Here is a 26,486-nt window from a genome sequence, read left to right as displayed (position 1 = left end):
TTCTTAGAGATAAATGAAAACACAGACACAACATATCGGAATCTATGGGACACAATGAAAGCAGTTCTAAGAGGAAAATTCATTGCCTGGAGTTCATTCCTTAAAAAAAGAAAAAAACCAACAAATAAATGATCTCACACTTCATCTCAAAATCCTAGAAAAAGAAGAGCAAATCAACAGCAAAAGAAGTAGAAGGCAAGAAATAATTAAAATCAGAGCTGAAATTAATGAAATCGAAACAAAAGAAACAACTGAAAAAATTGACAAAACTAAAAGTTGGTTCTTTGAAAAAATAAATAAGATTGACAGACCCTTAGCCATGCTAACGAAGAGAAGAAGAGAGAGAACTCAAATTACTAGCATACAGGAGGAAAAAGGCAATATTACAACAGACACTTCAGAAATACAGAAGATAATTAGAAATTATTTTGAATCCTTATACTCCAATAAAATAGAATATAGTGAAGGCATCGATAAATTTCTTAAGTCATATGATTTACCCAGATTGAGTCAGGAGGATATAGACAACCTAAACAGACCAATATCAATCGAGGAAATAGAAGAAGCCATCAAAAGACTACCAACTAAGAAAAGCCCAGGACCGGATGGGTATACAGCAGAGTTTTACAAAACCTTTAAAGAAGAACTAATACCAATACTTTTCAAGCTATTCCAGGAACATAGAGAAAGAGGGAGAACTTCCAAATTCATTCTACGAGGCCAACATCACCCTGATTCCTAAACAAGACAAAGACACTTCGAAGAAAGAAAACTACAGACCAATATCTCTAATGAACCTAGATGCAAAAATCCTCAATAAAATTCTGGCGAATCGGATACAAAAACATATCAAAAAACTTGTGCACCATGATCAAGTAGGATTCATCCCTGGGATGCAAGGCTGGTTCAATATACGGAAATCAATAAATGTTATTCACCACATCAATAGACTTAAAGATAAGAACCATATGATCATCTCGATAGATGCAGAAAAAGCATTCGACAAAGTACAGAATCCCTTTATGTTCAAAACACTAGAAAAACTAGGGATAACAGGAACTTACCTCAACATTGTAAAAGCTACATATGCTAAGCCTCAGGCTAGCATCATTCTAAATGGAGAAAAACTGAAGGCATTCCCTCTAAAATCTGGAACAAGACAGGGATGCCCTCTCTCACCACTTCTATTTAATTTAGTCCTTGAAATACTAGCCAGAGCAATTAGACAGACAAAAGAAATTAAAGGCATAAAAATAGGAAAAGAAGAACTAAAAATATCTCTGTTTGCGGAAGACATGATCCTATACCTAGAAGACCCAAAAGGGTCTACAAAGAAACTACTAGAACTAATAAATGAATTCAGCAAAGTGGCAGGATATAAAATCAACACGCATAAATCAAAGGCATTCCTGTATACCAGCAACAAAACTTCTGAAATAGAAATGAGGAAAACCACCCCATTCACAATATCCCCCCCAAAAATAAAATACTTGGGAATCAACCTAACAAAAGAGGTGAAAGATTTATACAATGAAAACTACAGAACCCTAAAGAGAGAGATAGAAGAAGATCTTAGAAGATGGAAAAATGTACCCTGTTCATGGATAGGCAGAACCAACATCATCAAAATGGCAATATTACCCAAAGTTCTCTACAGGTTCAATGCAATGCCAAACAAAATCCCAACGGCATTTCTTGTAGAAATAGATAAAGCTATCATGAAATTCATATGGAAAAATAAACGACCCAGAATAGCAAAAACAATGCTAAGCAGGAAGTGTGAATCAGGCGGTATAGCGATACCAGACTTCAAACTATACTACAGAGCAATAGTAACAAAAACAGCATGGTACTGGTACCAAAACAGGCGGGTGGACCAATGGTACAGAATAGAGGACACAGAAACCAATCCACAAAATTACAACTATCTTATATTTGATAAAGGAGCTAAAAGCATGCAATGGAGGAAGGATAGCATCTTCAACAAATGGTGCTGGGAAAACTGGAAATCCATATGCAACAAAATGAAACTGAATCCCTTTCTCTCGCCAAGCACCAAAGTTAATTCAAAATGGATCAAGGAGCTTGATATCAAATCAGAGACACGGCATCTGATAGAAGAAAAAGTTGGCTACGATCTACATACTGTGGGGTCAGGCTCCAAATTCCTCAATAGGACACCCATAGCACAAGAGTTAATAACTAGAATCAACAAATGGGACTTACTCAAATTAAAAAGTTTTTTCTCAGCAAAAGAAACAATAAGAGAGGTAAATAGGGAGCCTACACCCTGTGAACAAATCTTTACTCCTCACACTTCAGATAGAGCCCTAATATCCAGAGTATACAAAGAACTCAAAAAATTAAACAATAAGAAAACAAATAACCCTATCAACAAATGGGCCAAGGACCTGAACAGACACTTCTCAGAGGAGGACATACAATCAATCAACAAGTACATGAAAAAATGCTCACCATCTCTAGCTGTCAGAGAAATGCAAATCAAAACCACCCTAAGATACCATCTCACTCCAGTAAGATTGGCAGCCATTATGAAGTCAAACAACAACAAGTGCTGGCGAGGATGTGGGGAAAAGGGTACACTTGTACATTGCTGGTGGGACTGCAGATTGGTGCGGCCAAGTTGGAAAGCAGTATGGAGATTTCTTGGAAAGCTGGGAATGGAACCACCATTTGACCCAGCTTTTCCCCTTCTCGGTCTATTCCCTAAAAACCTAAAAAGAGCATACTACAGGGACACTGCTACATCGATGTTCATAGCAGCACAATTCACAATAGCAAGACTGTGGAACCAACCTAGATGCCCTTCAATAGACGAATGGATAAAAAAAAATGTGGCATTTATACACAATGGAGTATTACTCTGCATTAAAAAAATGACAAAATCATAGAATTTGCAGGGAAATGGATGGCATTAGAGCAGATTATGCTAAGTGAAGCTAGCCAATCCCTAAAAAACAAATGCCAAATGTCTTCTTTGATATAAGGAGAGTAACTAAGAACAGAGTAGGGACGAAGAGCATGAGAAGAAGATTAACATTAAACAGGGATAAGAAGTGGGAGGTAAAGGGAGAGAGAAGGGAAATTGCATGGAAATGGAAGGAGACCCTCAGGGTTATACAAAATTAGATACAAGAGGAAGTGAGGGGAAAGGGAAAAAAAAACAAGGGGGACAAATGAATGTCAGTAGAGGGGGCAGAGAGAGAAGAGGGGAGGGGAGGGGAGGGAAGGGGGGATAGTAGAGGATAGGAAAGGCAGCAGAATACAACAGACACTAGTATGGCAATATGCAAATCAGTGGATGTGTAACTGATGTGATTCTGCAATCTGTATACGGGGTAAAAATGGGAGTTCATAACCCACTTGAATCAAAATGTGAAATATGATATGCCAAGAACTATGTAATGTTTTGAACAACCAACAGTAAAAATTAAAAAAAAAAAAGAGAGAGAGAGAGCCTACATTTTGGGAGCAAACTTTTTCCTTTCTCTTCTCAACCAATTCAGTCCTGTAGTGCATTGGATGATGCCCTCAAACATTAGTAAGGATAATATTTACTCAGACTATCAATTTCAATTCAGATGCTCATCTCTTCTAGAAACATCTTCACAGAAAGAATGTTTTATCAGCTATCTGGGTATCTTTTAGCCCAGTCAAGTTAACACATAAAATTAATGATTACAGAAGCTTTGCACCAAATTGTCTCGAACTATTTTATCCCAATACTAAGGATAGTGAAATTTATTTGTATTTGTTTGTTTTTCTAGTAGTTGTTTCAAAGTCTGGCTCCATTTTAGAATTCCCTGGAGTAGTTTTAAAAATAATTATGCCTAGGACTAATTAAATCAGAAGTTTTGGGAATGAGGAGTATGCATAGTTTTCTTTCTTTTTCTATTTTTTTAACCATCCTTAGGTGATTCTTAGTATGTAACTCATGATGGTAACCTATATGGTAGAACAAATAACAAGATATATTAGTATCTTCAGTCAAGATTTCCTTGAGCAATAGGCCCATAAACCAGCTGCCTTCTGTAAACACTCTCCTGCACACATTCTTCTGGACACTTGACAGGTGCCTACCTCATATTTAAAATTGCATCACCTCTTCTTTCCACATCTCTAATTTAAATTTTGTAGAAATTTCTTTCTTTCAGGGAATGTCACCAAAGTGCCGCTGATGCAGAAATCTCAAAATCAGTGTTGAGCCTTTCCTACCACAATCACCAAATTTTCTTTGTCTTCCTCCCAATTATTCATCCAAGCTGCCCACTCTCTCAACTGTCACATTGTCAATGGGTTAAGCCAGGCCTCCTTTTCCTCTCACTGGATAGTAACTGGCATCCTTGCTGCAATACTGTCCCGATTCAATCCAATTTCTACATTAATTGCCCCACTGACATTTCTAAAATATAGATCCACAAGTCATTCTGTTATTGAATGATATTTTCTGAAAATTAACATAAATTAAATGCCTTTACAACTATTTCACTTTCTTCTATCTGCCTCTTTCCCTTTGTTGTGCAGAATTCTCAGTGGGGTGACCAAACATGCCATGTTCCTTTCATGAAACTCTGCACCTGATACTCTTTACCTTGACAATTCAGTTCATCCTTCACCTCTCCAGATTTTCACACCTGACTCTCTGTGATCACAGAACTCTTGTCAACCTTATCAAGGCCATTGTTGGACTGTATTTTGACTGCTTACTTAACAGAACAACTTACTCACTGGATCCAAAGTTTGTAGTAAAAGGAAAACATCTTTCTTGTTCATCATTGTATTCCCAAAGTATAAGCAGTTAATGGCCTGGAATAAGCATTGATCTGCCTTGCTGGGGATTAAGGGAAGTTAGTTAAGGAACATACAGGTGAGGATCTGATCTCTAACCTTATCTCGGAAGGCATAAAAATTGGCCAGAAAAAAAGGAAAGAGCAAAAAGTATGACACCAAAATTGAAGAGGTAGGCAAAGTCCAGAAAGAGAGAGGAAGGAGCTAATGGTAGAGGAAGTCCAAGTCGTAAATTACAACTGGAAAATTGGAGTGACACAGTGGAGAGAGAGCAAACTAGAAGGATGAGCAGATTCCAGATGATGAAATGGATGTACATTTGGTACTTAGTCTTGGGGACCATTAGAAGCTAGTAAATATTGCTATTAGGTCCTTGACATGATCTGACTTGATCTTTAGTGTTATCATTGACTGCATTCTGGAGAGTATGTGAGAAGGCACAGTTAGATGATTAGTTAAGAAGCCTGAGTGGTTCAGGAACAGGTATTCTCAATGAACATGCAGAGATGAGAACTAAAAGATGTGAATAAGGAAGTCCCCAAAGTACATGGTGATTGATAGGAAGAAGGTGGCATCAAAGGAGGAAGAATAGAGAGAGGAGACTTTGATTTCTGACACAGGCATTGAATTGGAGGGTGCTGCTGTCCTCTGAGATGAGAGTGGCTGACAAGGGTAAGGCTGTATATAGCAAAAAGACAAGTTCTGCTTTTGGATTGCTAGTTTACATGTGCGATATTGTTGTGCACTGAGTTGTGTACTCCCAGGAAAGAACTGTTGAACCTAAACCCCAGTATCTTAGAATGTGACTTATTTGAAAATGGGATAATTGAAGATGCAATTAGAGTTTAACTGAAGTCATACTGGAGTAGGTGGTCCTCTAATCCCATATGACAAGTGTTCTTATAAGAAGAGGGCAATGTTAAGACAGAGACGATAGGAACACCATGAGAAGACAGAGGTGTGGATTGATGCATCTATAAGCTATGAAATGCTGCAGGCTACCAGAAGCCAGGAACAGGAAGTATGCTTCCCTAGAGGATGAGGAGGAAGCATGGTCCTCCCACCCCTTGATTTAGATTTCTACCCCCCAGAACTATAAGACAATCAAATTCTATCATTTTAACTCACCCAGTTTGTATACTTTCCTAAAGCAGCACTATATAATAATATAATGATATTACTTAATATTTTTGAGAATTCACTACATGCTAGCCACTGCACTAAGTGATTTATGTATATTAAATGATTTCATCTTTAGGGCAACTTTATGTTGTAGGTACCATTATTATAAAATAGCACAAATTATAAAAACTAGAAGGGAAAGCAGACTATTTATTTATTTATTGGCACTGGGGATTGAACCCAGGGGTGCTCAACCACTGAGCCATATCCCCAGCCCATTTTTATGTTTTATTTAGAGACAGAGTGTCACTGAATTGCTTTGGGCCTCACTAAGTTGCTGAGGCTGGCTTTGAATTCATGATCTTCCTGCCTCAGCCTCCCAAGCTGCTACCATGCTTGGCTAAAACAAAAACAAAAACAAAAACAAACAAACAAAAAAACCCAGGTTATTTTAAAAATAAAGAAATTATGGGAAAAGAAAAGAAAAAGATGGGTTATTTGGTGTGTCCTGGTTAATTTCTCCATTTGACACGCTTTATTCAGCAGGAGGTGCACTGGATGGAATAGGTCATCAGCTTTCACTTAATGTAAGGTTGAAAATAAACAAGCAAACCGACAGAACTCGCTTAACAAGCAAGTACTCATTTCCACAGGGATCTTTGGCTGTCCTGCCAGATGCAGATGACTGAGACCAACTTGGAAGGAGATGGTGTGAGTCCTCCTTCTGGGTGCCACAGATGATGTAATTTTGGGTGTAAGTTTTTGTTCTATCTTTATGGTAAAGGCTAAAAGGGGGCACTATTTAGATGACAAACAAGCATTATTGATTCATTGCAAAAGTCGTTAGCTTTACAACCATGTGGCCAACTTTCGAGAGACAGAGCTCTTTCCTGGCCCTGTGCCTAGTACTAGCCAGGGTCCACTGACCCTGTTAGGTGAGCCTCGTGTCCCATGGATGGCTGCCTTCCACCTATCTGGTAGGAAAATACATTTCCTCAGAAGTAAATCCCCACTCGAAATGTACATATAAGTTGAGCCTGGAAAGTTATGAGATGGATTTTCGCTTGTGGCTTGTGGAATCAGTTTCAGAAGCTGAGGAAACAAGGGAGGCGATTTAGGCTGCCCAGATGGATAAGTTCTAAGGGATAATATATGTGATGCTGAGAGATGTGACAGAGTTGATGTAAATGAAGAGATGTTGGAAACTACAAAGAATTACATAAATACATTCCTATTCAGTGTAGTTAATAATGACTCTGTTATCTCGTACACTGACTAGCAATGAAATTATTTTATATAAGCCTTGTATTTCAGGTTAAATATTCTCCAAGATAGTATTTTAGGAATTGATTTCTACTCCATGTGGAGCAGCCATTTTGTTATTATTATTTTAAAAATAATAATTGGTAATGCATATTTGTACTTAGCTGAAGGGGATGTTACTGGCAACTTCTATCCAGAGATGCTGCATGTTCTACATGCAAGCACTGATTAAGTTTTGTTTATGAATGTTATGGATGAAAGTGGAGAGAGCCACAAGCAGCAGGACAAGGCTGGCACACAGCAGCCCTGACCCTCATTTATGTACTGTGAACTCTTGAGCATTCCCTCTTCTATGAATTTTTTTTAGGCATCTTATTCATGCTTGAACAATGGCATAATTAAAGAACTAAGGTCTAAATTTTTAGCTTATAAATTCTTCTGAACTGAGCTCCAGGTATAGCCTGAAGCTTCCATACTAGCTAATATATATATGGAACCACGCCACTATGCTCATTTTTTATAAGGCTGAGAGTAAATATATTCACAAGTTTATGTAGTTTTAGTTATATCCTCATACATTTCTCTAATACCAGATATTGATATATTTACATTCTGGGAATTAGGGTTTAAGTGTCATTCTGGTTTTTAGCAATGTTTTTAATGTCCAATCATTTAGCAATGATTTTTAACATTTCTTAATGTACAGAATCTTGTAAAGCAAATTTCTAGCTATCTATGAACAGGGAAATAAGGCAATACTTGGATGTCTTCTCATGAAGACATCTATAGGAAAACAGCATCTCTGCTGCCATAGTATTATTGCTTGCAATGCAAATGTACTGCACAGAAAGTCTTTTAGTTCATCTGTACAACAAAATCTGTAGTAGAGAGTAATAGGAGTACTGATATATACACATTTGGTCAAGTGATTTTTAGTTGTATTTATTTATTAATTGACATCTAGAATATTTTTTATCCTACATAAATATGATCTGGCAATAAGTCAATAAATCAATGTTTGCTCTACTTTCATAAATGAGTATATAAAAGTCATTACAATTTGAAAATTTTAATTAATTATACATAAAATTAAAAATTAACACTGTAATTTCCACTTCCTGCTACTATGCACTTGTTAACAAAAACAATAAAATTAATAAAATAACAACAAACAATGAGCTGATGTCACTGACAGTTATTTTTTCAGGGATAGGATAGGCTAAGAATCCAACTGGCTGAATGAGGGCAGCGTTACATTATCACCCCAAAATACTAACGGAAAAGTTAGTAGGTATACACCATCAAAAACTTTCTAGAAATAATGATCTCTTTTATGTTACACTATTTGAAGCATCCTGCATTATAATTGATATTGACATTGAGGAAGTTATTATAAACTATGTATTATAAACTATGTATGTATAAATGATGCATTATAAACTATCTTAAAGTAGCTTCAAACATAAGCATTAATGACACTATGAAACTAAACTGAAATGGAACTGTGTGCATGCATATATATTTTCAAAACATATATAAACATATTGTATGTAAACATATATACATATGTACAAATATTTCTTCCTCTGGATTTTGTTATCTTTTGAAATTTTGTTCTCTAAATTTTGCTTTCTAAATCATACTAAGAGGCTGGGAGGATAGCTCAGTGGTAAAGTATTTACCTAGCATGCATGGGGCTCTGGGTTTGATCCCCAGGCTGTCAACAAATAAACAAAAACTAAATAAACAAATGAATCATACATAAACAACACATCTTTAGGTTGTGACTTTTCCTAACTCAGAAAATTTATAACCTATGTTGGTTTTATACATGCCATTACTCCCTTTTCTTCATAATCATTTCATGTCCACTAGCTAATATATAAGAGGGTATAAATGTCTATGTTTCAATTCTAAAAATAGTACTGCTTCAAATAAACACTAAAATATGCAACCACCTAAGCCTTGGACCAAAAACGGAAGTGTTGGCAAGCCCACTCCAAAACATTTCATACTTATCGCAATTACAATTTTAAGGTGTTCATATCTCATTTAATACTTGCATCATAATCAGTACTCTCAAAGAATGTCAATAATATTGAATTTTATTCTGGTGCTAAGCAATAATTTAATCATCCAATGGCAAATTGGTAAGGCCTTTTCATATGTCAATTCACTTCCAAACCAGCAAACACAATGAAAGATCCAAATAAGAGTCTTCAAGTTTTCAGCTCGAATGACACAAATATGATAATTCTTTATGTTTTACTCTCAACCCTCTGGATTGGGGGATCAGAACTTAGCTGGACATTATGCATTTGATACATGAGAAAACAATCTAATTTAATCCACATTGACTCTGTGTGCTAAGTGATTTTTTAGAATTCTATTAATTTACATATTAAACTCAGGGATCCACAATAAAAATTTAGAGAGAGGTAAGAAGAAACAAATGCTTGGAAAAGATTTGAAACTTTAAATAGCAAGCTTGTAATCATAATAAATATTGCCTATGTTCCTTTAACTTGTCAATTCAAACATGAATATTAGTGTTATCTGTGCTCTCTGGAAAGGAAAACTATGTCATTGCTGAGATCAGTTTCTGAATTGAACATGAAAACTTAGAGACTATGTTTGTCTAGTCAAACTGATGGATTCTAAAAGGGGAAGTCAAAAACAAAAACAAATCAGAGTATAAATTAGCCAGACAATTATTTGGACAAGTACTGAAATGTTTTTGACTGAATTTTTTGCATTGTTATAACGGCAGGACTCTTTTTTTTTTTTTTTTTTTTTTAGTCTTTAGTACATTTTATTTAATCCAAAATACTGCATTTTAAAGTAAGTATAAACCTATTTATTTATTTAGGTCCTGGGGATTGAATGCAGGTCATTATGCATATATATATATATATATATATATATATACATATAAATAAATATATATGTATGTATTTATCTATTTCATAATCTTTGCACCTTTTCTTTTTTTTTTAATTATTTATTGTTGGTTGTTCAAAACATTACAAATTTCTTGACATATCATATTCCACACTTTGATTCAAGTGGGTTATGAACTCCCACCTTCACCCCATACACAGATTGCAGAATCACATCAGTTACACATCCAATGATTTACAAATTGCCATACTAGTGTCTGTTGTGCTCCGCTGCCTTTCCCATCCTCCACCCTCCCCCATCCCCACCTCTCCCCTCCCCTCCCCTCCTCTCTCTCTACCCCCTCCACTGTATAACCCTGAGGGTCTCCTTCCATTTCCATGCAATTTCCCTTCTCTCTCCCTTTCCCTCCCACCTCTCATCCCTGTTAAATGTTAATCTTCTTCTCCTGCTCTTCGTCCCTACTCTGATCTTAGTTACTCTCCTTATATCAAAGAAGACATTTGGCATTTGTTTTTTAGGGATTGGCTAGCTTCACTTAGCATAATCTGCTCTAATGCCATCCATTTCCCTGTAAATTCTATGATTTTGTCATTTTTTAATGCAGAGTAATACTCCATTGTGTATAAATGCCACATTTTTTTTTTATCCATTCGTCTATTGAAGGGCATCTAGGTTGGTTCCACAGTCTTGCTATTGTGAATTGTGCTGCTATGAACATCGATGTAGCAGTGTCCCTGTAGTATGCTCTTTTTAGGTTTTTAGGGAATAGACCGAGAAGGGGAATAGCTGGGTCAAATGGTGGTTCCATTCCCAGCTTTCCAAGAAATCTCCATACTGCTTTCCAACTTGGCCGCACCAATCTGCAGTCCCACCAGCAATGTACAAGTGTACCCTTTTCCCCACATCCTCGCCAGCACTTGTTGTTGTTTGACTTCATAATGGCTGCCAATCTTACTGGAGTGAGATGGTATCTTAGGGTGGTTTTGATTTGCATTTCTCTGACAGCTAGAGATGTTGAGCATTTTTTCATGTACTTGTTGATTGACTGTATGTCCTCCTCTGAGAAGTGTCTGTTCAGGTCCTTGGCCCATTTGTTGATTGGGTTGTTTGTTCTCTTATTGTCTAATTTTTTGAGTTCTTTGTATACTCTGGATATTAGGGCTCTATCTGAAGTGTGAGGAGTAAAGATTTGTTCACAGGGTGTAGGCTCCCTATTTACCTCTCTTATTGTTTCTTTTGCTGAGAAAAAACTTTTTAGTTTGAGTAAGTCCCATTTGTTGATTCTAGTTATTAACTTTTGTGCTATGGGTGTCCTATTGAGGAATTTGGAGCCCGACCCCACAGTATGTAGATCGTAGCCAACTTTTTCTTCTATCAGACACTGTGTCTCTGATTTGATATCAAGCTCCTTGATCCATTTTGAATTAACTTTGGTGCTTGGCGAGAGAAAGGGATTCAGTTTCATTTTGTTGCATATGGATTTCCAGTTTTCCCAGCACCATTTGTTGAAGATGCTATCCTTCCTCCATTGCATGCTTTTAGCCCCTTTATCAAATATAAGATAGTTGTAATTTTGTGGATTGGTTTCTGTGTCCTCTATTCTGTACCATTGGTCCACCCGCCTGTTTTGGTACCAGTACCATGCTGTTTTTGTTACTATTGCTCTGTAGTATAGTTTGAAGTCTGGTATTGCTGTACTGCCTGATTCACACTTCCTGCTTAGAGTTGTTTTTGCTATTCTGGGTCGTTTATTTTTCCATATGAATTTCATGATTGCTTTATCTATTTCTACAAGAAATGCCATTGGGATTTTTATTGGCATTGCATTAAACCTATAGAGAACTTTTGGTAATATCGCCATTTTGATGATGTTAGTTCTGCCTATCCATGAACAGGGTATATTTTTCCATCTTCTAAGATCTTCTTCTATTTCTCTCTTTAGGGTTCTGTAGTTTTCATTGTATAAGGCTTTTACCTCTTTTGTTAGGTTGATTCCCAAGTATTTTATTTTTTTTGAAGATATTGTGAATGGAGTGGTTGTCCTCATTTCCATTTCAGAGGATTAATGGCAGGACTCTTAATGCAATTTTTTTTTTGGTTTGTGGTTTTTAAAAATATACTACTGAGCACTATGATTTTGCAAAAATCAGCATCAGTGAGAGAGATATAACTACATGGCCACCAAATTAGATTTGGACTATCATCAGAAACCATAGCTATTTTTACAGGTGTACTTTCAGGTTAAGCGGAAGTGGCAAAGTCACAAGGCTGATTGATGGGTGCGCTGCTCACCTTTAGTGTCAAACCTTAAATATTAGCTGAAGAATTTGATAAAGTATTCTATCTCAAAAGGATTTCCCACCTTTCCAAGAAAAAATTTTGAGAATATCATATTATCTTTCTTTTTGCAAAGCCTGGATAGTTTTAAGAAATATCCATTCTTGCTTGTGGTAACCTTTTGATTTTCAGAGAAAACTCCGTATGGTGAAGATATTACCCAAATCACTACAAATGTGTGAGTGTGTGCATATGCACACACAGATATTTAATAATAACGACTCAGAAGATCTAATGATTTAATTCTATAGCTTCCTATTTCTCCAAATCTTATAAAACAGACCATCTATTTGGATTTGAAAACCTGATCTGTTTCATCTTCATCCACTTATGACCGAGTCTATTTTGCCTGGACCTTTTAGACTAGACCACATTCATACAAATAACCTGTTACTTAAGTTAGACATGCTTTTATACATGCTAGTACATTATCAGATGATAAGTGATGCAATCAAGTAGAGAAGTAGAAAGATTTTGTTTGGCTGAAAACGTGCTTCATCCTGTTACTTATTTTAATTCTTTAGAAATTAAAAGGTATCACAGATTCGTTTAGTTCTCCCTAGCATTGCAGGCTGACTTACTAAAGGGTTTTCCCTTGTTCTCATGCCCCACCTCCCCACACAAACTAGATGCTCAGTTACTATTTATATACTATCATCTGTCAGGGGCTTTGAAATTTCTGTTTTGCATTAAAGACAAAGAATTCCTCTCTCTGACTGCTCATTGAGGGTTTCCTGATACAGGAACATAATTAACTCTTTCCTAGCCTAACTAATTTCTGCATTTTAAGATGTAGCCAGATATGACAAAATTGGAGCACTCAATCCACAGGGTGGCCATTAACTGCACTCCGTTGCTGTATGTTCTCAATTCAGACCACAATTACTGTCAGGGAATGGCACTGGAAGCTCCTTCTTATACGCAAACAGGAATACTATTCATTAAAGAGCACTTTCAATAAAATACAATCTATATTTTTTAATGAATATTTGAGAAAGAAAATACAATCTTGGGTTCAGAAACCTACAATATGGTTATTATTCTTTTAATAACATAGACTCTCTCATGTACATATCCTGACAGTTGTAGGAGCAGGAAACAGAAATGAGATGGCGGGCTTTAACTCAGAAGAAATGAAAAAGCCGAGCCACAGTAAACTAAGTCAATGTTAAATAAGGATTTCCTGGAACCACCTACAGCAGACACAGCTTTCTATGGGTTTTATTGATGTTCCTGGGATAGTAGATTCTACTTAAATCTTTCAAGCCCAGTTAAATATGGGAACATGAAGCACTTCAGAGACTGAAAAAAAAAAAAGAGACCCAGCTAAGACTAGTTCAAGAATTTGCTATTCCACACTGTGTTTTTAATTTTAACCACTGTAACGCTTTTCATTTTCAGACTCCTGGCTCTGATAAAACACCTAGTTGCAGATCCTAGGAAATGATATCAGTAACATTTAATGCTCAAGAATAAATGTCTACAATTGTTTCTCTTTAATGAACTTTAAATATGGGAGTCTGTACTAAAAACAAAAAACAACCCCCCCCAAAAAAAGAGATAAGAATAGTGATGTGTTAACACAAATATATTTGTGGTTCACACACATATGAATAAATACACACACACCCCTATATTTGTATGAGAAATGAGCTAGTAGATTTGTTAAATGCAAGAGCAGTTTGCTCTGGGAGCAATTCTACCATTGTCCAGCTACACTGCCAATTCTTTCAGAGAGCAAAAACACCCCATAGACTGATCGTTTCTTCTTTAACACACACACACACACACACACACACCCCAAAAAAGAAAAAGAAAAAAATTCCAGGAATCTGCTCCACAAACAAATCTTCTAATGAAAAATCTAAATTGTGCTTTCCTGAAAACAACTGGATTACTATTATTTAAAGGAATGAAGAATAGTGGAAATAACCTGTTAAAGTATATAAGCTTCCTGGGGAGGGAAATGCACCATCCTTTTAAAGAAAAGGAAGATGACTAATTTAGAATTTCCTAAAGAAAACAATTCTTTCATAAAAACCTGGATTCATAGTGGGATAAATCATTTAAGATCACTCCCCTCAAAAGAAACCGAGTGCCAGTTATTAAGATTTTTATCAATGTCTTGATGTTAGTTTTGGATCATATATTAACTAAAAAGATAATAGATAATTTTGAAGGAAATCCACTGAATATGAACAGTTTTATCCCCCCTTTTATTTTCAGTTTGGTTACCTATGAAGAATGCAATTAGATAATATATTGATTGGACATTTGGGAATAGGGCACAGTAAAAATACCTATCAACATTTCCTAAAGCCTGTCACCTCTCTTCTTTCCTCTCATGGTCAAATGGAAAAGAACTGAGAATTTCAGAGATAGCTTTTTGCTGGTATATGCCTGCCACGCACAGAGTGAAATGTATTCCCTCTAAACAATTTGGGAGTGGATGAAGTTAATAGGTGGGACAGAGAGTTGCAAAGTCCTGATTAACTACAGAGTGCACAGACATGTGGAAACTTGGATATGGTGAAAGGAAAGAGACAGTGGCGATTATTTACTGTTCTAGAGACTAGGTCCCAGGGATGGGCATGGGGAGATTCTGAACGGCAACATTGCCCTCTTTTGGCAAAACAGTGTACAATGTGTTTACCTCACTCACAGGTGAAAGCATTTCTTCAGGACACAGAAATTTTCCATATCAAGAAAAATGACACAAACTAAAGCAAAACAAAACACAGAGAGGGAAGCAGCTCCCCTATATGCCCATAAGGCAGACCAAATTTGCACAGAGAAACTTGAAGGTTTCACTAACAAAGAAGCCTTTAGACTGTTTTTCTGCAGTCCAGTTACAGTGACAACTGTAACCCTTGTATTTATCCCTGATAGCTTTAAGCCATCTGCAGTGAAATCAGAACCATGTAGGACTCAGAATGCGAACACATAAAACTGGAGCTAGTTCTTTTTGAGGCCACAATGCTTCAATATGCGGGGCATCTGCAGCAGGAGCTGAAGTCCCTAAATAAAGAGCTCTTTGGGCAGAAAAGACATCCCCAGCAGCTTGTGATTTGTGGTTCTAATGAAGCCTGCGATGATGATTTAGGACAGCGTAGGAAAAGGGCTTGATTACATCAAAAACGAAAGGAAAACTGTCAAGACACAGGACATGACGTTAACCTAATCACTTTTTACTCGTGTTGTGGGTGCCAGTGCCCTTCTCTAAGCAACACTAATTTCAGCCTTGTATCCCTTTCTGTTTTAAGTTCTTCTCTTGCTGGATCCTCGTTACAGGATTTTTCTAAGTAATAATTCTGGAATCTGAGGATGTCCAGTACAAATGCAAACGCAATAGAATAGTTTAGAAGAGTATTTATTGTATTTTCTCTCTCTGACTATTAAATCGATGCCATTCCTGCAAGTTTTAAATATATCACCTTTCCTAACTTACAAGCTAAATATATTTGCAGGACGGTACCTCATAATGATCATAGTCCTTTAAGAGACTAGGGCAAAGCAAGTTCATTGTAAATTTTTTTTCTTCTTTTCCCCAGCACATTAAGATAAAATTTACTTCATGAAAAGAGTGGAACATTATGCCCCATTGTTTTTCATTTAACTAATCGTCACTAAGTAAAACACCAGTAAAGAGCAATGAGTTTCTGCAAATGAAAATCCAGTTGTAAAATAAGTAATTACATAAGTAGATGCAGTAAGGAGAGGTTACTTGAATCTGTATTTGTAAACTGATTTTTCATCTTTGTTTCATTCTTTTGAGTAGGAATACCTGCATCATTATTTGTATGTTAATATTATTTTCAAAGCAGTATTTGAAAGGAATAGAGTTTAATGTTTAGTCACATTTTCTCATAAGGTTCCTTTGCAAAATATAATAATACTTGAATCACTTATACTTGGACATAACCTTACATAAAAATTATAAGAAACTATTTTGAACTCTGAATTCAATTTGGACAGTCTTAAGTCAGTTAATGCTATTAGTAGTAAAAGTTTATAAATTGCTCTCCTATAAATCATCTTAGTTTTTATTTACAAAGTTGTCATTAGGTAAAGACACATTATCACTCTGGATGGCAGATGGGAAATTTGTAGATCAGAGTTAATGGGGACTAAGAGTAGATAGAACATGGATATGGTTGGGCTTGAATCCAGAGCTCCATTTTAATTTTTGTGTTCTTTGATTTTTCCTCAACTGTAAGACCATGTAAGTTATTTACCCACTTAACAAATAGCATAGGGAATAGAAAGCTAGTCCCCCAAATCCTCCAAAGAGCATGTAGAATGCAAAATTAACATGTATAGAAAACATTTTAAAAATATGTATAGAAAACATTTTTAAAAATGAAACTGAACTCGAGTCTTTCTGTTCATTCTTGTTTAAAAGACTGAGAACTGCAGCATTATGTTAATGGAAGCTTATTTTATGAGCAACCACATTCTCTAAGGCAAAGCCAAAGTTTTTTTTTACATTCTCAACTGCTTCTACAATATTGATATGCTTCAAACAAACAGTTATCCATTAACGTTCCTGTTCTGTCATGTTCAAATTGACATTTATCTCTTCCACATCTAGTGCCACCTTTCCACATTGTATCTATCAGCCTCTGCAGGATTCATGCCTGAAGCAAAGGAAACTAATCTCCCAGTGGCAGTATTTGAGGGGCACCCAGGTGGCAAAAGCAATTGTATAGGTCTGCCACCAAACACAAACAGCGCTACCAGGTAAGCCTTGCCAAGCAGCATTGTTCTGTTAGACCGTATTTTCACTGAATTCCCCTTTTGAACCTAAGGAATTTGCTTACTATTACCTGTAGAAGAATATGTCCTTGTGCAAATTTCTCCTGGCCAAAATATGCAAGCCCTTATTATAGTAAGAAAGAGCCAGTTCCCTATAGTCATCTATGTTGTTCTGCATGAATGTGTTCATTGACCTTTGAGGCCAGCAACATAATTGGGGGATGGTGGGAGAAACATAATTTCTTCCAGGATAAAACTAGAAAAAATTCAGTGAGATTGCTGCTTTTCACATATGGAAATACAAAGGAACAAATTTTTTCTGTCTCTATGAGTGTTGACATAGACATACACTATAGATTTAGAGGAACTTGGGTGACCGTTTCATTTTCACGTAGGAAATATAATTCAAGCAAGATTCAAGTGACATTTTCTAGCATGATACTCAAGTTACAAACAATAATGGTTCCAAGTATTTATTCTTTCTGGGTCAAAATATATCTGAAATAATATAAATAGGTAGAACTACTATGATTTAATCAGTTGATCAAATGAGAGTGCTTATACTAGTAGCAAAAATCTGAGAACCTTATTTTTTACTTTTTTCATTCATCTGGATTCTGTCAGGTAAAACAAGAGGGACTGGGACATCATTAAAGGTTGCTGTCACAGGTTTCTCTCAAGAATCACATAAAATCTTATTAGCTTTCTATAAAAATTTTTTCTAGTTTCTTAAGAATGTTTCAATTTCCTGATTTTTGAAATATCCTTAGATTTTCCAGAAGTGGCCAAATATGTCCTTTTTAACTTAGCTGTTCTTACATTCTCTGTGCTGCTTTACATTACTTTTATTAGCATTAATGTGATCTTCTGGATTAAGTGAGCAGTTGGGAGTAACAATTTTTGCCAGGTGAAAGAAAACAAATGAACTTTTGAAAGTGAACAGATAATTGCTGCAGCATTGTTTGGGCTGGTGAATAAATTGTGTTATTTCCATGTGAAGTTGCAGGCTTTATGTCTAGTGGAATCAAGCCTCAATGGCTTGCAAACCTTGTATATGGGCAGTCCCCTCAATCCGCATGGGTTATATTCTCAAGTTCATTTGTAAGTCACTTATGTGGAACTCAGAATACATTTTTCTCCTGCAACAATATCATAATCGTGACTAAGATCTCTGGCCAACCCTCCCCCAACACACAATGTTGTTGAAACATTGTTTTACATTTTTCTGAGAAAGCCTATGAAAATTGTGGGTGTTTTCAAACTAGTAATCAAACAGCCCAGGAAAACAATAAAATTGAAAAGGACTATTTTTGAAATGCTGGTGCTTGAAGAAAGCAGGTTTAATTAGAGGAGGATGAGGATGTAGGTGGAGACTGTTGTGGAAATTCTGAAGGGGACTCCTGGGTACACTCAAGGGCTCTCATGATGCCTGGCACTGGCTTGCCTGTGTCTAATTTCACTTCACAATTTGAGGCTCTACTTCGATCTTTATTACAGGTGTAGCATGAATGCTTATGAGCCATAATTGAGGTCATTGTTTCTCTGTGTGTTCACAAATAGGAGGAATCGCTAAGGGGAAGAAGATTATCCAGGGATAACTGTTCAAGAGACAGAAAAGCAAAAAAACTTCAACAGCAATGACCACAACAATCACAGAAGCTTCCTGAGAGGAAGTTGAGTTATAAATGGTTGCTAAGAGGGAAAGATGGACACAGCATGGTCCCTTGAGGTGTGGCTCAGACACATTCTAGTCCTGGATAGTGCCTCTGGTCTCAAAAAACCTAGGGAAGTCTGGCTCAGTGTGTATAGGCTGAATAAGGGATTTTTTTCTTTGTCAGATATTTACAAGGCTGGAAATGTCTAAGCTCTGTAGGGGGGAGAAATATGAAGGCACAATAGAAAGAGTGAGCTCCTTATGTTTGTCATTCCGTTTTAAATATTTGTGAGCTCACTTTTATATTATTTCATCATATACACATATATGGTATAAAACATTGGCATATGTGCATATATTAAATTAAGTTTATAAATTATGTATAAATGCATGAACATGTATCGGTATCTCTCTCTCTCTCTCTCTCTCTCTCTCTCTCTCTCTATATATATATATATATATATATATATATATACACACACAGATTTAAACATATTGGGAAAAACAATTATTTATTCTTATATTATGTTAGTTATTATTATAATTTATTAACTAATGGATTTTTTCATAAAGAGCCCCCAGATATACTTTCTCCCAAACTTTATTTTTCATGCATTTAAAAAAATCTGCATTATAAAATTTTTCTGTAAGGGGTCATAAGGGATTGAACTCAGAGGCATTCAACCACTGAGCCACATCCTCAGCCCTGTTTTGCATTTTATTTAGCGACAGAGTCTCATTGAGTTGCTTATTGCCTCACTGTTTCTGAGGCTGTCTTTGAACTTTTGATCCTCCTGCCTCAGCCTCCCAAGTTGCTGGGATTAGAGGATTGCACCACAGCACCCAGCTATGATATAAAATTTTGAATGCCAAGTTAGTTTGTAAATGGAATTTGGAAGAGATGAGTGTGTGTGTGTGTGTGTGTGTGTGTGTGTGTGTGTGTGTGCTTGTACACATTCATAAAACTAAAACTGATCCTTGGAATGATATATGTATTTGAATAAAGTCTTTAGTTGCAGATCTCTATATGAAGAATAATAACATTTTATCCCATTTCATTCACTAACTACTTTAGAAACATTGGAAATAATTTCTTATTAAAAATCTCTAACACCTTTGCAGCATATTATATACTAAATAACTCTTCCCAAGAACACTATGAAAGGAATTCTATGTCAATCCCATATGTCAGATGAGGAAACAGAGGCTTAGATGTTACAGAATTTGCCAAGACTATAGACATTTTACCTGATGGAAGGATTTAGACACAAATCTGTTTGATTCAAAATCTGCTGCTCCTTATGATTATGTTATATGTGCTTGAAAATAGATTCTAATGCAGAGAGTAATTAGGGTGGAAAAATGATAAATTTTCTGTCTTAATCTATTTGTACTCAATTTGTTGCTGCATAGTTCAATAGTGAGCTCATAAGGCAGTAGAAGAAATAAACAGTTCTCTCCCCTGGTCCCATAGGTCATTGTGCTCCTTTCCTGATGAGACATCTTTCAGCTGACTCAGAATATCAGTCAGTGCCTCTGGTCAAAGGGAGGACAAGCAAGAGAGGTCAGGTAGATTTTTACACAATTATTACCACAACTGAAAAATCTTCAAATTATTCTATGTATGGATAGTTTTTTCTTTCCATTGATAACAGACAATGTTTTTGTTAGGTTTGAGACATTGTTAATGAACAGAGCTATTAAATAGTAACATGTAACTAAACAGACTTTAATTATACAACTAAACAACTGAAGTTTTAAATTTTGGGTATCTTTCATCACTGGCTTATTAATAAAGTCATACTAATAAAGATGTGGCCTACTGGATACGCGTTTCCTCTGGATTTTCTTGAGGACCTTCCTCCTGTTCATATCAATGCATACAAGTGCAAAAAAGAAATGAAGAGATTTTGAGGGGAGGGTCAGAAATAAGATATTTAATCAAATTTCTGAAAGACAGAAGCAGATGAGCAAGGATAAATGGATGAAAGGGGATGCAGAGAAGCCTGCAGTCAGTTTTCTCTCTGTGGAGTTATTGGCAAAAACCTGAGCTCAGAGGTAGCCTTACTAGAGAAGGCTGGTCCAATCTTCAGGAATGAACACAAAGGAATAATTTAAAAATCTAGCGAGGATAAGATACACCTATAGCTCCATGGGTAGCTCACATTTGCTTTTCAGTAGAAAACAGGTCTGCTCTAAGCACATGGCCCAAAATGTCTGCAAAAATCTAAGGCTTTAGGAGTGAATATGGGCACTGAAGCTCTCTTCTGTTCCCCATCTCAAGGGATTCTATGTAACAAGCCCTTACCTGAGATAAACTGGTCAGTCCCACTCTGCATAGAGTCCTACATGGAATCCTTACTCAGAGGAGAGATGTAGGAGAAAACAATCCTATTGCCCATGACACAAGTAACTCCGACTAACCAGGAATTTCTTTAATCTTTCTGATGAAGCATCATTAGCAATTGTAAACCAGGCACACCTGAGAGGGACAGATAGGGAAAGAGAAACAGGAGTACAAGGGGTAAACAAAGTATTCAAAACACAGCAAGGAATTTCATGTACACAGATGTGCTGATCCTCAATGTATGTTCCACCACCTGGCTGCCAGTGCCCAAACTGTCCCATCCAAGGGGGATCACCAGCTGTGGCGTTAATCATATCCTTGAGTTCAGCTGCTTGTTCTCTCTCTCTCTCTCTCTCTCTCTCTCTCTCTCTCTCTCTCTCTCTCTCTCTGTGTGTGTGTGTTTTCATAGCAACATCTTCTCTCCATGAAGACAGAAGTGAGCTCATCTGCATAGTCATGCAAGATCCCTAACTTATCACAGACTCATGAATGACACATCTAACATCCTTAAAAATACTTAAATAAATATGCCATCCATGAAACAAGTTGAAACCCAAGACATTATAAAAAGAAGATAATTACAGAGGATGAAAAAGATACATAGATTAACAATTGTTAAAAAAATGAAAGCGCTGAAGATTAACTAATGATATTTTCAGAGAAAAACACGGTAAGACACAGAGACCAAAATTATAGGAAATAAGAAGCCAACAACACAGGAGATCCAACACTTCACTGATAAGTGTTCATAAAGGGAGGAAAAAAGGAATACTGAAATCAGAAAGGAATTATCAAAGATAAAATATGAGAATTTTCCCAAGATTGTAAAGAACAAATTCTGTAATTAAAACTATACCTGATAGTCAAGTACAGATGTTCCTCAACCTACCATGGAGTAATGTCCTGACAAACCAAGTTGAAAAGATCACACACTGAAAGTGTACTTTATGCACCTAATCTAGTGAATATAATAGTTTAGAAACACAGTACACTGCAGGGTACCAGGACTGACTGGGAGCTGTGGGGCTGTGGCTCTGCTGCCGCCCAGCGTCTCCAGAGAACATCAATACCCCAAATTGGTAGTCTGGGAAAAGATCCATATTTAAATACAAATCACTTCAGGATGGTGAAATGATTTGATCATCAAGTTGCTATTATCACTCACACACCATACCATGGTAGGCAGAATAAAGCACCACCTCCCAACATGTCTCTGTCTTAATCCTCAGAATCTGTGAATGTTACTTTATATAACCAAGAAGAATTTGCTGATGTGATCAAGTTAAGTAGAGTGCTATAGGTAGATTATCCAAGGTTGTCCAGAGATTCTGATGTAATAACAAGAGGGATTCCCTTACAACAGGGGACCAGGAGGTTCATAGCCAGAGAGATTAAACATGCTACCCTGCTGGATTTGAGCATAGAGGAAGAGACTACAATCCACAGAATGCTAGAAGCCTCTAGAAGATGGAAGATGGAGGAAACAATCTTCCTTAGGGCTTCCAGAAGGCACATAACCCTGCTGTCACTCTTACTTTAGCCAAACAAGACCCATTTTGTATCTTTGACCTCCATGACAATAACAAAAAAATTGTTATGTTGAGACACTAAGATTGTGGTAATTTGTTATACCAGATAGGAAACTAATACACAAACCAATTCACATAGTTTATGATAACAAGGGATTCTGCCATTGTTACTCAAGTTTATTTTTCAGTTTTGTAGCCAAAATATGGCAGACACTGAACAATATGAATGTGCAATTACATGATGCTTATTTACATTGTAGCAGTGTTTCAATCCTAGCTCTGTACTATAAGTATTGGTGGTACTTTAAGAATATACAGTACGTTATCATTATTTATGGTCATTGTACCATCAAATGGCACATCAAAACTTCTTACTCATATCTAATTATAACTTAGTACTGCATATTTCAAAAGATCAGTCAAAATAAAGGACTTTGAATGTTTTCCCCATAAATAAGCAATAAATATTTGAGGAAATAAATATGTCTACTCTGACTTAAACATTCCATGTATACATGTATGGCAACATCACATAGCATCCCATAACTATGTATAGTATTTATCTTTTTTGTATCAGTTAAAATAAATATAAATTTAAAAAAAAACAGATGATCATATCCTACAATAAAAATTAAATCAGAATCTCTGGAAATTTGTCCCGGGCATCAATATTTTCTAAAAGGTCACTAGGTGATTTTATTGTAAAGTCTGAGTTGAAGGCCAGTGATATCAAGTGACTCAAGAAAATCATTGAAAGACACAAGAGGTGATATGGGTCATAGAACTTCTAAGACTTCAGGGAAAGTGTAGGACCTTCTTAATAACTGACACATTCTTCCCTTCATCATCTCATACTCTGCTTCTAAATGATATGCTTCTCCACCTATAATTGCTATATACTTTTACTGTTATGCAATTTACTCTCTGTATTAGTTCTATAGTTTGGATGCTGAATGTCTCTCAAAGCTCCCTGTGAAAAGCATGGTCCCCAACTTGGTGCTACGGGGGTAGTGGAATCTTGAAGTGGAACTTAGTTGGAGGTTTTCAGGTCGATGAAGAAGTACTCTTGAAGAGGATAGTGGAGATGACCTTTTTGCTTTTTTACACTCACCATGGTTTTTTTTTTTTGGTTTGTTTTTATTTTAATAAACCATTTAATTTCTACTAACTCAGCTACATGCTTTCTTTATCTATATGACTGATTCCCTATCTGAAAATCTTCTCTGATTAATTATCAGAGTCCGATTAATCATGCACAGAAAGAGGCAACATTTTAAAAAACATTAAAAGCTGTACTCAAAAGCCAAGAAAAACTAACTGTGAATCTGAACCAGAGAAGTAGAACAGAGGATGTGGGGCAGAGACTTTGGCATGTTGAGTACTGGATCTCTTAAGCTGGGAAATGGGTCTAAGTGTAAAGAGATTAGAGGAAAGTTTGACTTGAGATCAGCAATTAGAAAAGGGCTCCCCCAAGTTGAATGCAAACTGAAAAAAGCTGTTGTGGGTCACAGACTGGGGCCTCTAGGAACTGATTTGAACTCCTAAGAAGAGGGAGAAGGAAGTTCAACCTTGTATCCAAGACCTGGGTCAAGTCACCCGTTAGTTCAAGTGTCTGGATTTGAAATATTCATAATTGCTCTGCAGTGTGGGAGTAACTTACTTTCAACCCAGATCATATTTTGGACTGGAGAAACCATCCAGTGAGCAGTGTGCAGTCCACTCAAATCTTCAAAGACAGATAACTCAGTGGAGGAAAGAGACAGGGAAATGAGAGAGAACAGAACAAACTCCCAATCAAGAAAGGCCAGTAAAGGTTATTAAAAATTAATGCCCAAAAAAGACCTTGAACAAAAACAAAATCTGTTTCTGGGAAGTGAATTAAATGTAGACAAAATTAAAATAAAAAAGCAATCTGAAAATGACTGTGAAAAAGACAAATATGTTGAGAATACAGAGGTAAAGGGTTGAATTTTATCTACTCAAATAAAAAAGACACCCTAAGAAATTCTGAAACAAAAATAATTATAAATTAATTAAAGTATTTATTTTAAAAATTTGAAAGCAATAACAGACACAAAAGAACTAATTAAAAAGGATGGAATTTTGTCTAAAAGGTGGCTTAAAAACCTCAAGAGAAGAAAGTCCTATCTAGTCAGAGACAAAGAATTCATGATACAGAAGTTAGCCCCAAGGATTTCATCCAGATTATAACAGAGACTAAGAGTGAAACAATATCAAAGCTCTTTAAAAACAGAACAAGTCAAAATATGGGAACAGATTGAAACTCCCAAAATATGGCTAACAGGAAGTCCAGAAGATGAGAACAGAGAAAATTGTTAGGAAGAAATACTGAGAGAATATGGCAAGTCTTTGAAAGAACCGGACACAGATCATGAGTGAGACAGAAATAAATCTATCTGGATATTGTCTGACAAAACTATAGAACACCTGTAAAAAGAGGAACATCTTAAAATCTCTTAAAATCTATCAGGAGAGGTGACAAATTACCAAAAAAAAAAAAAGCTTCTCATTAGCAAAAATGATTGCTGGAATACAAAGTAATGAAAGTAATAATATCTTCAAAATACAAAGTTCTGGGAGGAAATAAGTATTATTTCTAGAAATCAATATAAGCTACACTATTATTCAAGAATATATCAAAATAAGTGCATTTTTAGATATCTAAAAGCTGGTCACTCATGTACCATTCCAGAAAGAACTTCTCCTGACTGTGTTTCACAAGAAGAATATGAGAATGTCAATGAATGATTATGAGAAACAAGGATCACTACAGGAACTGGAAAGTTCTATCACTACATTCAACTAACTTAAAAGCAAATATATTCTAAAAAGCACAATGAAAACTGATGTTTGAGAAGATAATATTTTTTAAAAAGTAGATGGAGAATTAATGTGAGTGCCCTAAATATAAAGCACTCGCTCTCTCTCTCTCTCTCTTTCTTTTTTGGACAAAAAAATTGTCCAAAACATGGACAAAAAGCAAAAACAGTGAATTCCTTAGAATTTTTAACTAAAAATACATTAATATTACTGAAAGTATATGGAACAGAAAAATATTTGGTTACACTTAGAAATCTAATTAATACAAACTTCAAACAAGAATTTAAATATCAAATATTAGGAAAAGAGGGAAAGATGGGACTTATTTTATGTGAATCAAATAGGTAATGCTTCAATTAATAAAGGGAGGCATAATCATTTCTTCTGGACTTAGGATTCATGGAGTTCAGGCTGCCGCTACGGGACAGAGGCATTTTTTTATTTTGTTTTGTTTTGTTTTTATATAAACTGTTCCCTACATTTTTGGTTAAAGTAAAAAAAAAAAGTCAAGCTAATGTAAAATGCTTGTGTGAATGATGCATTTGCTGCAGTCCACCCACCCCGAACAGTCACTGATGGCAAAAGCATTGAATTGTTCCACTATTCAATTTCATCACTTGCTTTTGTAAGATGTACTTTGATATTGTTAAGTAACAGAATAGTCTCTAGTTTAAAAGCTCCTTGTATGGTTTGGATGTGAGGTGGCCCCTAAAAGCTCACATATGAAACGATTCAAGAAGATTCAGAAAAGAATTATTGGGTTACAAGAGCCCTAACCTAATAGGTGAATTAATCACCTGATGGGATTAAGTGCCAACTGAAGTGTGGCTGAAGGAGGTGGAGCATCAGGGGCATGGCTTTGGTGTATATAGTTGTATCTGGGAGGTAGAGTCTCTCTTTCTGCTTCATGATCATCAGGTGATTAGCT

This window comes from Marmota monax, unplaced genomic scaffold (genome assembly GCF_021218885.2).
Source record: "Marmota monax isolate L192 unplaced genomic scaffold, Marmota_monax_Labrador192_F-V1.1 WCK01_AAM20220418_F8-fsc00048, whole genome shotgun sequence".
Taxonomy (NCBI): Eukaryota; Metazoa; Chordata; class Mammalia; order Rodentia; family Sciuridae; genus Marmota; species Marmota monax.
This window is presented reverse-complemented; position numbering follows the sequence as displayed.